This window comes from Sus scrofa, chromosome 17 (assembly GCF_054392235.1).
Source record: "Sus scrofa isolate SSC_HxYL_T2T_F1_AM1 chromosome 17, Sscrofa_HxYL_maternal_Yorkshire_Landrace_v2.0, whole genome shotgun sequence".
NCBI classification, from domain to species: domain Eukaryota; kingdom Metazoa; phylum Chordata; class Mammalia; order Artiodactyla; family Suidae; genus Sus; species Sus scrofa.
This window is the reverse complement of record NC_139399.1, coordinates 53,101,313-53,115,004: the sequence shown is the minus strand read 5'-3', so window position 1 is coordinate 53,115,004 and position 13,692 is coordinate 53,101,313. Positions and strand designations below refer to the sequence as shown.

Below are 13,692 nucleotides of genomic sequence, written 5' to 3'. Positions count from 1 at the left end.
CATCCTATTTTTAAAAATCTCCCTATTTGTCATTTACGTGATTCCAGGTGTCTTTGTTGTTGTTTTATCGTTCCTTTGTGCATGCAACAATTAATGCCTCAATTGAGTTCTTCCGAAGAGAACATTTTTATTCTATTGAACCAGATTATTTCTTTGGATAAATTCCCTAGAGGTACAGTTGATAGGCCAAAGAATATGAGCATCTTTATGGATTTTTCTTCGTGTTGCAACGTTGTTTTTGCAAAAAAAAAAAAAAAATGGTTTGACAGCTTACACTGAAAAACAGCAGCGTATGGATGTAGTCATTTTCCAGTGTTATGTTCGCCGATTAAAATTTTAATATAGCGTAATTTAGTGAATGAAATAATGAAGCTGTTCATCTTAATGCTCGCTGTAGAATGATACCCAGTGTGTTGGATGGTAAAAACACCGCTCCATCACCCAGAAGGCTTCCAAGTTGGTTCCCTTGGTCAGAGGATGGCTTAGTGTGAAGCCTTGACCTCTTTTCGCCTCCCTCGTGGGATGGTAGCCTTGCCTGGACTAGACTGCAGTCGGGATTCTCTCTCCTGTGCAGCCCACCTGTCATGAATCAGGTCTCAGCTGGACTGTCATCATGCCATCTTCTCTGAGAGAATGACCCTCCCCTGACCACCCCCCGCCCCCACACTCGTGGTGGTCACATTCTATCACATCCCCTTGTCTCTTGTTCTCTCATCACATTTCCAAATGATTTATTTTTTCTTTGTATTTGTTGATTGGCAGCTTTCCATCTCCCCCTTCTGTGAGGTTTGGGGCATCTTCCAATCAGCCCCCCAGGCACAACGGCTGAGCACTCCGAGCCATCTGAGACTGCCAGTGTTCGACTCTTGTGACCTGCGCAGTCAGTCGTTTCAAGAGGCTCAACCTTGAAATATTTATTGAATGGTGGGTGGATATGCGAGTAAGTTGTTGGCCTCAGCAGAAATTCATTTCATCACTGTAATTCTCTGAACACTTAAGCTGAAGATCAACAAACGGGGGGAGTTCCCATCTATGGCCTGGTGGGTCAAGAACCTGACATAGCGTCCATGAGGATGTGGGTTCCACCCCTGGCCTTACTCAGTGGGTTAAGGATCTGGCCTTTCTGCAAGTTGCAGCATAGGTCGCAGATGTGGCTTGGATCCGGTGTTGCTTGGCTGTGGTGTAGGCTGGCAGCTGCAGCTCCAATTCAGCCCCTGGCCCAGGAACTTCCATATGCCACAGATGTGGCCCTAAAAAACAAACCAAACTGGGTAGTCATGAACTAAACAACTAACAGGAAAAAAAAATCGTCTTTAAAATAGTTTACACTGAATGGCATTAATACATGAAAGAAACCATCCTTTTGATCATGTTGGGCTCGTATCTTGGCTTTTTGGTCCTGTAAGATTGATTTGTGTGACGGAGTGGCCTTTGCATGTCTTTCGGGTACTCAGTGAACGTGTGATTCCTGGGCTGTGCCCTCTAGAACACTCACTAGACCTCTTTTACAGCGACCTCCCACACTGGCAGGTAAGCCACACCCCCGCCACCCCCCCCAAAAGAGAAAGGGACTGTGTTTTCTCACACTCTCTGCAGTCTCACCAGCACCTTGCACGCCTAGCCCAGGGTTGGTAATGACGGCATTGGATGAGGAACTATGGAGCTAGAGCTCTGAACTTTTCACATGCAGACACATGGGACCTGAAAACACTCGACTGAGTCTTTCTTATGTCCCCAGGTGTGCGAGAGGTGTGCAAGGCCAAATCCAGAGGCCTTTGGGACAGGGGATGTGATTTCCACGGTGAAGCATCATTGTCTTTATTTGGAGGGGTGGCCGGGGTTTCCTGGGATGGTGGTTTGTCCATCGCCCGCTGTGGGTCCTGGGCCAGAGTTCAGCCTGGAGGGCTGCCTGACCAGGTTTATCAGTGCGACCCAGGAACCATTGCTGCTCTGTCCCCTCTCCTGCAGCCCTTGCTGCTCCACTTTAAGGAAGGCGCTGGGTGGCCCCCTTCCGAGATCTCTTTCACGGTGGATGATGGCAGGTTGGTGCTCCTGGGAACTGGCTCCCATGTTATCACACCTTGAGGAAATCCTTTAGGGAATATCATGGTTTTTAGTGCCCATTTCCCCACTGGATTTTTTTTTTTCCTTTTTACATTCAATTAGTGATAAGCTAGAAACTGGGCCCCTTGAATGTAAAAGTCCCAACGTCTGTGATCTCATTTAGCCCCACTGTGGCTCTGCACCCTGGTTTTATTTTAATTCATTTTATGACCAGGAGACGAGCCACAGCCAGGCTGAGAAATGAGGTCCTTAGGAGGCAGCGCTGGGCTTGGAGGGAGGGCTGGATCAGGCTTATTTTGGCCGCACCTGGAGGGCCTGAGGATTGTGGCCTTGTTGGCCCTCAGTGTCGTGATGCCATGAACGCTGTCAGAAGGGTCCAGACCGCAGACAGGGCTGATGACAGGGGTCCCCTGACCCGAGGCCAACTTGCCCTTCTGACTCATGCCCTGTCCCTGTAATGCCACAGCTCTCTGAAATGGGGTACCAACTTCCATGTTCCTGGAGGCATGGATGTAAGCTTCCCTGCACACAACCCACACACACTCACACACTCCCTCTCTGTCCCCGCTACCTCTTCCTCTCTCTTAAAAAGCAAATGGTACCCAAGCCACACACAAAAATGAAAGATGGGGACATCGTCTGGTGGCAGCAGCAGCCGGAGGAAGCCTGTCATCCTGGAGAGTGTGGTCAGAAACTCATTTTTTTTTTTTAAATTTAATTTGATGGAGGTATAGTTGACTTACAATGTTGTATTAGTTTCATATCTATGTACTGTATAGATATATATCAAAATGACTATATGTGTATATATCTCAAAGTGGATGAGTCATACATATACTATATATCCATTCTTTTTTCCCCAGGTATATCATCACAAACTATAGAGTAGATTTTTCCTGTGCTATAAGTAGGCTCTTATTAATCATCTATTTTATACAGTCGTGTTCACGTTATTTCCACCCTCCTAATTCTTCCCTCCTCCCAGTGGTTTCGCCTGTGGTAACTGTAAGTTTGGTTTTGAAATCTATGAGTTTGTTTTTGTTGTATGAATAAGTTCTTTTGTATCGTTTTTATTAGATGCCACATACCTGATATCATATGATATTTGTTTTTCCTCTGTCTGATTTACTTCACTCAGTATGATAATCTCAGTGTGACATCCATGTTGCTGCAAATGACATTATGTCATTCTTTTTATGGCTGAGTAATATTCCATCGTATACATGTACTGCAGCTTTATTCATTCATTGGTTGATCGACCTTTACGTTGTTTCTAGGCCTTGGCTATCATAAATATTACTGCAACGCACATGGGGTGCATGTATCTTTTCAAATTATGATTTTCTGCAGATACATACCCAGAAAGAGTGGGATTGCTAGATCATATGGTAGTTTTATATTTAGGTTTTTTTTTTTTTTGTCTTTTGTCTTTTGTCATCTTAGGGCTGCACCTGCAGCATATGGGGGTTCCCAAGCTAGGGGTTGAATCAGAGCTGCTGCCACTGGTCCACACCACAGCCATAGCAACATGGGGTCTGAGCCGTGTCTGCAACCTACACCCACAGCTCACAGCAATCCCAGATCCTTAACCCACTGAGTGAGGCCAGGGGTCGAACCCACGTCCTCATGGACACTAGTTGGGTTCGTTAACCACTGAGCCGTGACGGGGACTCCTAGATTTAGTTTTTTAAGGAACCTCTGTACTGTCCTCTGTAGGAGTTGCACCAATTTACATTTCCACCAACAGTGTAGGAGGCCTCCCTTTTCTCCAGCATTTATTATTTGTAGACTTTCTGATGACGGCCATTCTCACTGGTGTGGGGTCAGGAATCCATGTGAAAGCAGAAAACCAGAGCATTGGAGGGAAAGCATCTGATGAAGGATGATTCGCTTACCTCTTCGAGTTCCTTGCCGTGGCTAAGCCAGATGCTTAGATCCTTTAATACTCAAGCATTTGCACTTGTTAAAAACAAATAGTGACAAAGGGAAAAAATAGGAATCTCCCTTTTTTGAAGGCAGGGAGAAAATCTGAGAAACAAAACAGAAATATTCTCGAGCGCTCTCGCAGGGAGTGGGATTGCAGCCGCTGCCCCCCACCCCAACCCCGATGTAATGTCCTGTTGCTGGTTTGCACATCACACAGATGGTGCGGGCCGAGAGGCAGGGAGCTGACACTGAGATGTCACAGGAGGGCCATCCCTGGGCAGCCCTTTATCCACGTTTCCCCTTGCTAGTTCCACTTCAGAGACAGAAAAGAACTCTGGAGCTGGCATGCCCGGTTTTGCATCCTGGCCCCATCTCATCCCAGCTGTGTGACCTTGAACGTTAACCTCCCTCAGCCTCCGCTGGCTCCTCTGGGAACGGAGATGGCAGATGATCCCTCCCACCCACCCACCCAGGGCGTGTCCTGAAGATTCCATGAGATGCCGGTGTAGGAGTTCTTAGAACATGGCCTGGCCCACTGACCTGTGTGTGTGTGTGTGTGTGTGTGTGTTAAATAGAAAACACAGGCTGGGTGGGGGGTCCCAGGGGAGGAAGTGAAAGGTGGCAAAAACTGGGTGGGTGGGTGGGGCAGGACACCTGGTCCAGGTGCAATTTGACTGCATCCCTCTGGCCCCGGGGAAATTATTTAAGGCATCCCCTGCATGTGGAGACATGTGCTGAGCATGTGCAAAGGGAAGGAGGAATATAAAAGAAGGGACCAATACGTGGGCTGGGGAACATTTGGGTCATGAGGTTCACACCAGATCAGACTTCCCAAATCCCCTCCTATCTTCACTACTGGTGCACCAGCTGGCCCTGCTTGTGCTCTGCCACCTGACCACATGGCCCTCTCCTCCTGGCATCATTCATTCAAAACTCGAGCCACGCTGGGACTGCTCGGTGCCCAAAGGTGTCAGGAGCTGAAGGCCTCTCTGATGGCGACCACAGCAGGTGGAGGGTGGAGGCCCAGGCTGGGTCTCTGTCTCTCCCTACGCATGTGTGTTTATCGCAGGCAGGATTGTGGCTCGTGTGGTGTCCTGGGATGTGAACATCGGTGCTACCTAATTTGAGTGTAGGTAATATAGAATTCGCAGGGCGACACACACATCAATATGGAAGCAAATTGGAATTACTTAATTCTGAAGAGCTGTTGATTGAGTTGTGATAATGTATCCAGGTATACATTGGATTACGCTGTAATTGAGGTTTTGCTCAATTGACAATCCAGCCCCTCAGCCTACCTGTTCCAGACCAGTGCTCAGAAATGCACTAATTCTCTCCCTGCTTTAGGGTTTCCTAGTGTCTTTGATTTCAAGGTGGTTTAGCTTATTCCAGAAACGTAGGTGTCTTCAACCAAAGTTATACAGATGTGTCTGGATGAAGAGTTTTCTAAAGCCTAAAAAATTTGTTGGTGGTGGTGATTTTCAAATTTGTCTTTTTTTTTTTTTCTTGGGCCGCTCCCGCGGCATATGGAGGTTCCCAGGCTAGGGGTTGAATCGGAGCTGTAGCCACCAGCCTATGCCAGAGCCACAGCAACGCAGGATCCGAGCCGCGTCTGCAACCTAGACCACAGCTCACGGCAACGCCGGATCGTTAACCCGCTGAGCAAGGGCAGGGACCGAACCCGCAACCTCATGGTTCCTAGTCGGATTCGTTAACCACTGCGCCACGACGACGGGAACTCCTCAAATTTGTCTTTTAATGTCATTTAACAACTGCCGTAGGCTGAGAACCTTCTTATCAATATGTAGATGAGTGCCTATCATGGACCTGGAGAAGAGACTTGTGGTTGCCTGATGGGAGGGGGAGGGAGTGGGAGGGATCGGGAGCTTGGGCTTATCAGACACAACCTAGAATAGATTTACAAGGAGATCCTGCTGAATAGCATTGAGAACTATGTCTAGATACTCATGTTGCAACAGAAGAAAGGGTGGGGGGAAAAACTGTAATTGCAATGTATACATGTAAGGATAACCTGACCCCCTTGCTGTACAGTGGGAAAATTAAAAAAAAAAATAAAATAAAAAAATAAAAAAAAATCTTAAAGCTTGAAATAAAAAAAAAAAAGAAAAGAAAAGAAATCCAGCCCTGGTGCCGAGGGTCAGCTGGGCTGGGCCTCTGCTAGGCTATCTTACAAATACTATCAACAACCCTATGGTATATGAGCTGTCAGCACCCCCCTTTCGCAAAGGAGGGCCTGGAGGATCAGAGAGGTTAGGTGATCATCCCAAGGTCACACAGCCTATGCATGGCAGAGCTAGGATTCCAACCCAGGACTACCTGTGCTTCAGCCCATGCCCTTTCATTTATACCACATTTATTGCAAAATCCAATATGGTAGATCCTGTAATCAAGTGTAAGCTGAGAAGGAGTTCCTGTTGTTGTGCAGCAGAAACAAATCTGACTAGGAACCATGAGGTGGCGGGTTTGATCCCTGGCCTTGCTCAGTGGGTTAAGGATCCGGCATGGCCATGAGCTGTGGTATAGGTTGCAGACTCGGCTTGGATCTGACATGGCTGTGGCTCTGGCGTAGGCTGGCGGCTACAGCTCCGATTGGGCCCCTAGCCTGGGAACCTCCACATACCCTAGGTGTGGCCTTAAAAAGACAAAAGGCAAAAAAAAAAAAAAAAAAAAAATGTAACCTGAGAAAATACAGAGGGTGGAACAGCTTATGCAGTTTGGGAGACTCTTGGAAGATGTCTTAGAGTCCCATTGGGGCTGTGTCCTGTGGCCTGATAGCCTCATGAACGAGGACAATCTTGAGTCCTAATTGGAGACATGAGTGGGTGACATGTCGGAAGCTGGAAATGCAGGCTGGGAGGGGGGCATTTGGAGAATTTTTGTATAGAATAGGAGTTGGAACTTTATTCTCTAGGAGGCAGGGGCTCTGATGGACCCTTGTCCAGGACCTGTGGGCAGTAGTGCACACACATCCTTGAGCTGGGTCCTCTGCACCCATCCATTCTTCTCACTGGTCCTGCCTGTGCCCAGTGGAAAGCCACTGTCAGGCAGGTGGCCGTAGAGAGAGGGACACCTTGTGTTTGGAAGAAGAGGGAAGATGAGAGGCACATAGGACGGGGCCCCCTAGAAGCCAACTGGGCATAGATTTGAGCATGAGAAATTTATTTGGGATCTGGAGAGGCGAGGCAGGGAAGAAAGGACAATCCACGAAGGGGTATTTTCAAGTGACCATTGTAGACACCTGGAGCTCCGTCTTCCCGGGGATGCTGTGGGTGCATCTTGGGCCACTCCTGCGGCATATGGAGGATTCCGTGTAGACTCCTGAGGCATGAGGATGGTGGGTTATTTGTACCCTGCCCCCAGCAGTCATGGGTGGAGGTATTTATTCCCTGGCACTTCCGGCTTGTGGCTCAGGACCCAGGGCGCCTTCCATGGCTTTGGAGAAAGCTCACAGCCTTTGAGACTCAGGTGTGACAGTGGGAAGCTGGCCCTGGGGGTTGAACAGCTTCGGTGCAGGAATCCTGCAGCACCTGCTGCCTTCTTGACAGAGAAGCTGCTGGCCCTGCCTCATCAATGAGAGCAGCCTGGAAAGAATGTTGCATGCTGGGAGAAGAGGCAGAGCCAGGGACTCCTCTGAACATCAGTTTGGACAATCACAAGAGCCCTGCAAGGCACCATCAAGACATGGACTTGGGAGTAGCTGTTGCGGCTCAGCAAGTTAGGAACCTGACTTAAGTGTCCTTGAAGATGCAGGTTTGATCCCTGGCTATGCTCAGAAGGGGTTGAGGATCCGGCATTGCCATGAGCTATAGTGTAGGTCACAGATGCAGCTCAAATCTGGTGTTGCTGCGGCTGTGGTGCAGGCTGGCAGCTGCAGCTCCGATTCGACCCCTAGCCTGGGAACCTCCATGTGCCGCAGGTGCAGCCTTAAAAAGTAAAAAAAAAAAAAACAGCAACAAAAACCTGGATTTGGAGCATCCATTTCTGCGCCAGCCTTCAGAGGCAGAGAGAGGCTGGGACTGTGGCTCAGTGGTTAGAAAGCAGGCTTGGGGTAAAAGAGCCTTCGCTGGAATCTGGCCTCTGCCCTGTAAACCCTCCGTGTTGAATCTGCCTAAAGCCCCACCATGCTCCACCACCTCTCCTGTCGACACCCTAGACCATGAAATGGCAGATCTTTCCTGCACAGGGCATGATAGCATTTTCAGCTTTGTGGGCCATGGAGACACCGTTTCATCTACTCAACTCAGCTGTTGCAGCATAAGGCAGCCTTGGAAAAGATATGAGTGAGTGAGGCTGTGTGGCAATAAAACTTTATTTAGGAAAATAGGCACAGAGCTGGACTTGGCTCCCGGGACATTGCAGGGACCAAATCACCCTCGCTTTGCAGTTGGACGACTCTGCTAGCTTTTTCCCTGCTCTACTTCTGTACCCTGGGATCTGTTCTCCATGCAGCGGCCTGGATGATAGTTTGAGAGCAAGTTAAATCATGGCATTTCCTTGTGTAAAGCCTCCACTGGTTCCTCTCTTCTCCTTAGAATAAAATCCAATCTTCTGGGAGTTCCCGTTGTGGCTCAGGGGGTTAAGAACCTGATTAGTATCCATGAGGATGTAGGTTCAATCCCTGGCCTTGCTCAGTAGGTATGGCTGAATAATATTCCATTGTATATACACACTCCATCCTCTTAATCTATTCATCTGTCGATGGACGTTTAGGTTGTTTCTATGTCTTGGCTATTGTAAATAGTGCTGCAATGAACATAGGGGTGCATGTATCTTTTTGAATTATAGTTTTGTCCAGACATAGGCCCAGAAGTGGGATTTCTGGATCATATGGCAACTCTGTTTTTAGAGAAACTCTATACCGTTCTCCATAGTGGCTGCACCAATTTACATTCCCACCAACAGTGTGGGAGGGTTCCCTTTTCTCCGCATTATGGGTGTGTATTTTTAATCTTTTCTTTTAAGTATTTTTTCCTTATTCTTTTCTTCCTAGTTGTGGAAGCTGTAGGCTTTGTAACTCTCTGTGTTCCTCCTGTGGCCTCTCCTTGTCCTGCTTTGGTTGCAAGTTCAGGGTCTCAGTGGACCTGGCAGCATCATACTTCTTATCTCATCTACCATGTGGCCATTATGATGGTCATTTTAGAAACTTCTGGGCCTTCCTTCATGGCCATCAAGGGCAGATTTGCCTTGAGGTGAGCCCTTTGTCTTCCTCCTGACTCCTGCCCACTGCCCTATACTTGCTTCAACCTGTGTCTACACGTTCAACACCTTGAACCTTTTTTTTGTCAGACTCACATGCTTCCTCCCTCCACCCATGTCCGACCTTGGCTTTCCTGGAAGATATTTTTTCAAAGAAACCTCACAGTCTCCATCTCCTCTGCATCCTTCCTTCTCGGTCAGAAAATATCCTGATGCTCTTATTTGTTGTCTTTCTTTAGTCATAGCTTTTATTAATGGGCTGCATCATTTTGCGTAAACCACAACCGCTCTTGGCAAGCACTCCTAGATTGCAAAGCCTGGGTCTTGCGTTCCAGTCCTGCCCTGTGTTAGCTCTGCGAATTAGTCATTTCCTTCATTATGAGATGGAATGGTGGTGCAGCTTCTGTAGATTTGGGGGAGGAATCATGTCCATCCCTTGTGATCCATCCATGTGTTTACAGAAGATGTGAAGATGCTTGTCTTCATCAGGCTCTATTAACCCCACATTTGCCAGCTGCTCAGTCTTAGCCCCTGACTCCCTCGCTCGTGGATGATGTCACTGCTAGGTTTCCAGGGGAAGGGAAAAATGACAGATGGGAGGAAAGTAGGAAACGTAACTTGAACATATGTGTGTGTAGGGGGAGGCCAACTGGGAGATAGCTGTGTATATTGTCTTCTCTATGGGCCCAAAGACCAGCCTTTTTTTTTTTTTTTTTTTTTGGAAAAAAAGTGTAAATGTGGATAAATAAAACCTGACACGTATTGGTTTCCTTGAATTATTTTGACTCCTTCGTCAGCTGCATGCTGATGGTTGCATTAACACTCTTCACGCATTTGGAAATTAAATCAAATGGCAACTGCAGTAAACCCCCATTCACTCAGAACATGGCCCTCCCGTGTTCAAAGGGAAGAATTGTCTGGACGTGGAAGGAGAGGTCTGTCGTTAGCTAACACTTGTGGATTGTTGATTGACTGCCAGATGCTGCCCTAGACATTTCGCGGGAGGTTCTATTTCATCCTCACCTGCCTCCGTGATTCAGATGAAGAGGCTGAAGCCTGATTACTCAGCCTGCCTAGAGTCTCAGCCCAAGGTCTGTCCTAGTCCTATGGTAATTAAGACGTTTTCCCCGGACCTTCCTAATGCTAATTTTCCAGAATGTTCTTTTCTGTGGCAAATATCCATGCAACATTGTTTCCGAGGACCTGAGTCTCAGGCTCAGTTAAACTCAGTTAAAGCATGGGCTTCAGATTTGGAAAGTGCTCCAGATCATCGCCTCTGCGCTCTCCCTGGTGCCTGATCTGCCTCTGAAATGTTGCAGCTTCTCCCCGGACCAGTGGTTCTTAACTGGAGAGAGATTTCATCTCCCAGGAGACTTTTGGCAATGTCCCCAGACATTTTTAAACGTCACACGTGGGAGGGGAGTACCAGCAGCTCTGGGTGGAGGCCAGAGCTGCTGCTAAACTTCTGTGATGCATGGGACAGTGTCAACAAAGTTGATTCGCCACAAAGGCCAGGTGTGCTAAGGTTGAGAAATTCTGAACCAGACCCCTCCCCATAGGGGGAATTCTTGATCCCGGATGCTCTTGTGTTCATCCAAATTTGGTGGGCTTCTGGCCAGGTGGGGCGTGACAAGTGTGAGGAAGTAGGTAGAGCTGGTGCCGTGCCTGTGAAGGAATGTTATAACTTTTCTGACCCCCGTCTCCCTGTCTTAAAAAAAAGAAGAATGTTCTTTCGACTTCTGGTTTGTTCTGACTGGGTGAGTGGGAGGATGTCCCGGTGAACAGTCCATGTTCAGCTGGCCTCAGGAGCTGTCCTTGTGCCCAGACTTCCCCAGGCTGCCCCCGCCTCCAGCCCAAGTCAGTCCACCTACTGGTGGAGCCCAGTGACTCCAAATGGGGATGGTGGGATGGGGAAGGGGGTGGAGCAAAGCGTTTTGCGTTTCAAAAGCGAGCATCACTAGGTATTTGGAAAGGATCTTTGCAAAGAAATTGTGGCAACAGGTTTAAACCTGTAGAAAGCAAAGATGGAGCAGCGAACAGGAAGCAGAGGCCAAAAAGCAGACCACAGCCATGGGGACAGCGGGCTGCAGCCGTGGGCTCCAGATGTAAGCAGTGGGGTTCCTTATGCCCACGTTGTGTTGCTGTTGTCTGGCCACACCACAGCATGAGGAAATTTCCCCGGCCAGGGCCAGGGATCCAACCCACACCATAGCAGTGACGCAAGCTGCCCCAGTGACAATGCCAGATTCTTAACCCTCTGCGCCACAAGAGAACTCCACATCGCATTGCTTTTAAACGCCACGCTCATGCCCTGAAATGTGCTGCTGTCCCAATCCAGGGATCTCAGGCCAGTGCTTAGGTGAAAGGTTTCTCTTAAAAGGGAGGGAGCCTCCTTTTTACGGCTAATTAGGCTTGAATGAACATTTCTCTGGGTTTCAACTTCCCCATTTGTCAGAAGAGAAGATGAAGTCTGTAGGTGGGTTTCAAACTTACTCCCCCCTCAGACAATAGTGTGCCTTCCTAAAATAGTAGGAAAAACAAATGATGCAGCCCTCCGGAATCATAGGCTCCTGCGAGAGCATAAAAGTTTCATTTCCCCATCACTTGGGCAGGTGGATTTCTTTGCTCCTTTAAAGATTTTTTTTTTTTTTTTTTTTTTTTAATGCAGGCAATTTGCCTCTTTTTTTTTTTTTTTTTTTTTTGTCTTTTCTGTCTTTTTAGGTCTGCACTCATGGCATATGGAGGTTCCCAGGCTAGGGGTCTAATCGGAGCTGTTGCCGCCAGCTTACGCCAGAGCCACAGCAATGCCGGATCCCCAACCCACTGAGCGAGGCCAGGGATGGAACCCACAACCTCACAGTTCTTAGTTGGATTCGTTTCCGCTGCGCCATGACAGGAACTCCAATTTGCCTTCTCTTTGATGCTTTCCTGGACTCAGGTAGAAAAATGGGCTTAGGGTTTGCCCTCTTCTTTTTGAAATGAAACGTGCTTGCTCCAGCCTTTCGTTATTTTTTTCTTAATTTGATACTTATCTTTATTTTATGTATGTGTATGAGGATCCTGGAGCTTTGAGAAATTAAAAAAAAATGTGCTCAAGATCACAGGGCTGGCAAGTTAGAGGGCCAGGATGGTTGTCAACCCTGGTTTTACATTCATCTTGGCGATATTTGGGGGGACAAAACAAAACCTCTGTCTATGCTCATTTTTTTAGAGACTTTGATTGAACAAATTGGGGTGGAACCTAAGAATGCGAATTTTAAAGGCTCAGTTAGTGATCCACTGCCATAATTTGCCCGAGGAGCAAGGATTGGAATTTCTACAGCCTTTCATTATTAATCAGAGTAGCAGCCCTGTTGCTTCAGAGGTATATCCAGAGGCAGATGTGACTGGCTTTACGGCTCAGTGAATAGAACTCTTCCCCTCTGATGGCACTCGGCCTGGTGGCGAGGAGCAGCCAGTTTTTGGCAGAGTGGCGGAGCGTCTGTTCTCAGTGCGGGAAAGCCTTCTGTTTGAATTCATCAATGGCAAAGTGTGCACCCGTGGTTCGCTCTTCGAATGTCTCACGTGGTGGGGGGTGGGGGGGACGGCTGGGCCCCCTGTGAGTGGAGACTGTCCTTTGCTGTGACAGGCAGTTGCAGATGCTCTTCTGAAGGGGAGACGGTGAGGCTGCACTTTAGAGGCAGGGAGTGGGGGACGGGGGCTGGGGCTCACTCCTTGCCCTGCCCAGGGTTTACTGTTGGATTCAACTCTGCAAGTGACTCAGCCTCTGTTTCTCCATCCGTCAAAGGGAGTGGATGATGTGACTTGGCTTACGTTTTCTGAGGCTCGGTGGAATTAGGCGTGGAAGTCAGAGTGGGACCTACTGCGAACTCGCTGGGCAAGTTCAGACTCCTGGGATGATGTGATTTGTTCTCTGGACCATGTCTTTTTCCTCCTGGGTGGCCAGGAAGGTTCCACTTCCCAGACCCCTGCCTCCAGATGGGGCCAGAGGGATGTGTGACATCGTGACACCTGCCCTTGCCAGGCCAGACTTATTAAAAAAACCTCCCGTATGGGAGCCCCATCTTTCCCCCTTCCTGTTGTGACCATGCACTGAAGCAGGCAGTATCTCCAGCCAGAAGCTGGGTCCCTGAATGATACGTGGGGCCCAGCACCACTGCTGCCCACCCCCTAACCTCACTGGGCTGTGACATGGATGAGCAGTAGCTAACCCAACCATGGCTAATCAGCTCGGGAAGGCGCTGGCCATCCTCCTGGCCCTCTCTGCCCTCATGGCTTTGAGACACCCACAGCAGGAGGAGGGTGCCAGAGCTCCCACTCGGCATTTTGCAGGAGCCCAACAGTGATCTGAAGGCAGTTTGCTGCGGCTGTCTTCACAGCAAGGGGAGTTGGCTGATTCTTCCTACCTGGTGCCACTGGAACTGACTCATCAGAAGGCTTGGGTCCTTCTTCGTAGGCACTGCAGCTGCAGGCACATCTGTGCTC

The 13,692-nt window shown here is 48.6% G+C and overlaps 1 protein-coding gene across 14 annotated transcripts in view; it reads left to right on the top strand.

The window, feature by feature from the left end:
• The window catches only part of PTPRT (protein tyrosine phosphatase receptor type T), a 1,176,585-nt gene that overhangs the window by 472,930 nt on the left and 689,963 nt on the right, over positions 1–13,692 (top strand). The window lies entirely within an intron of this gene.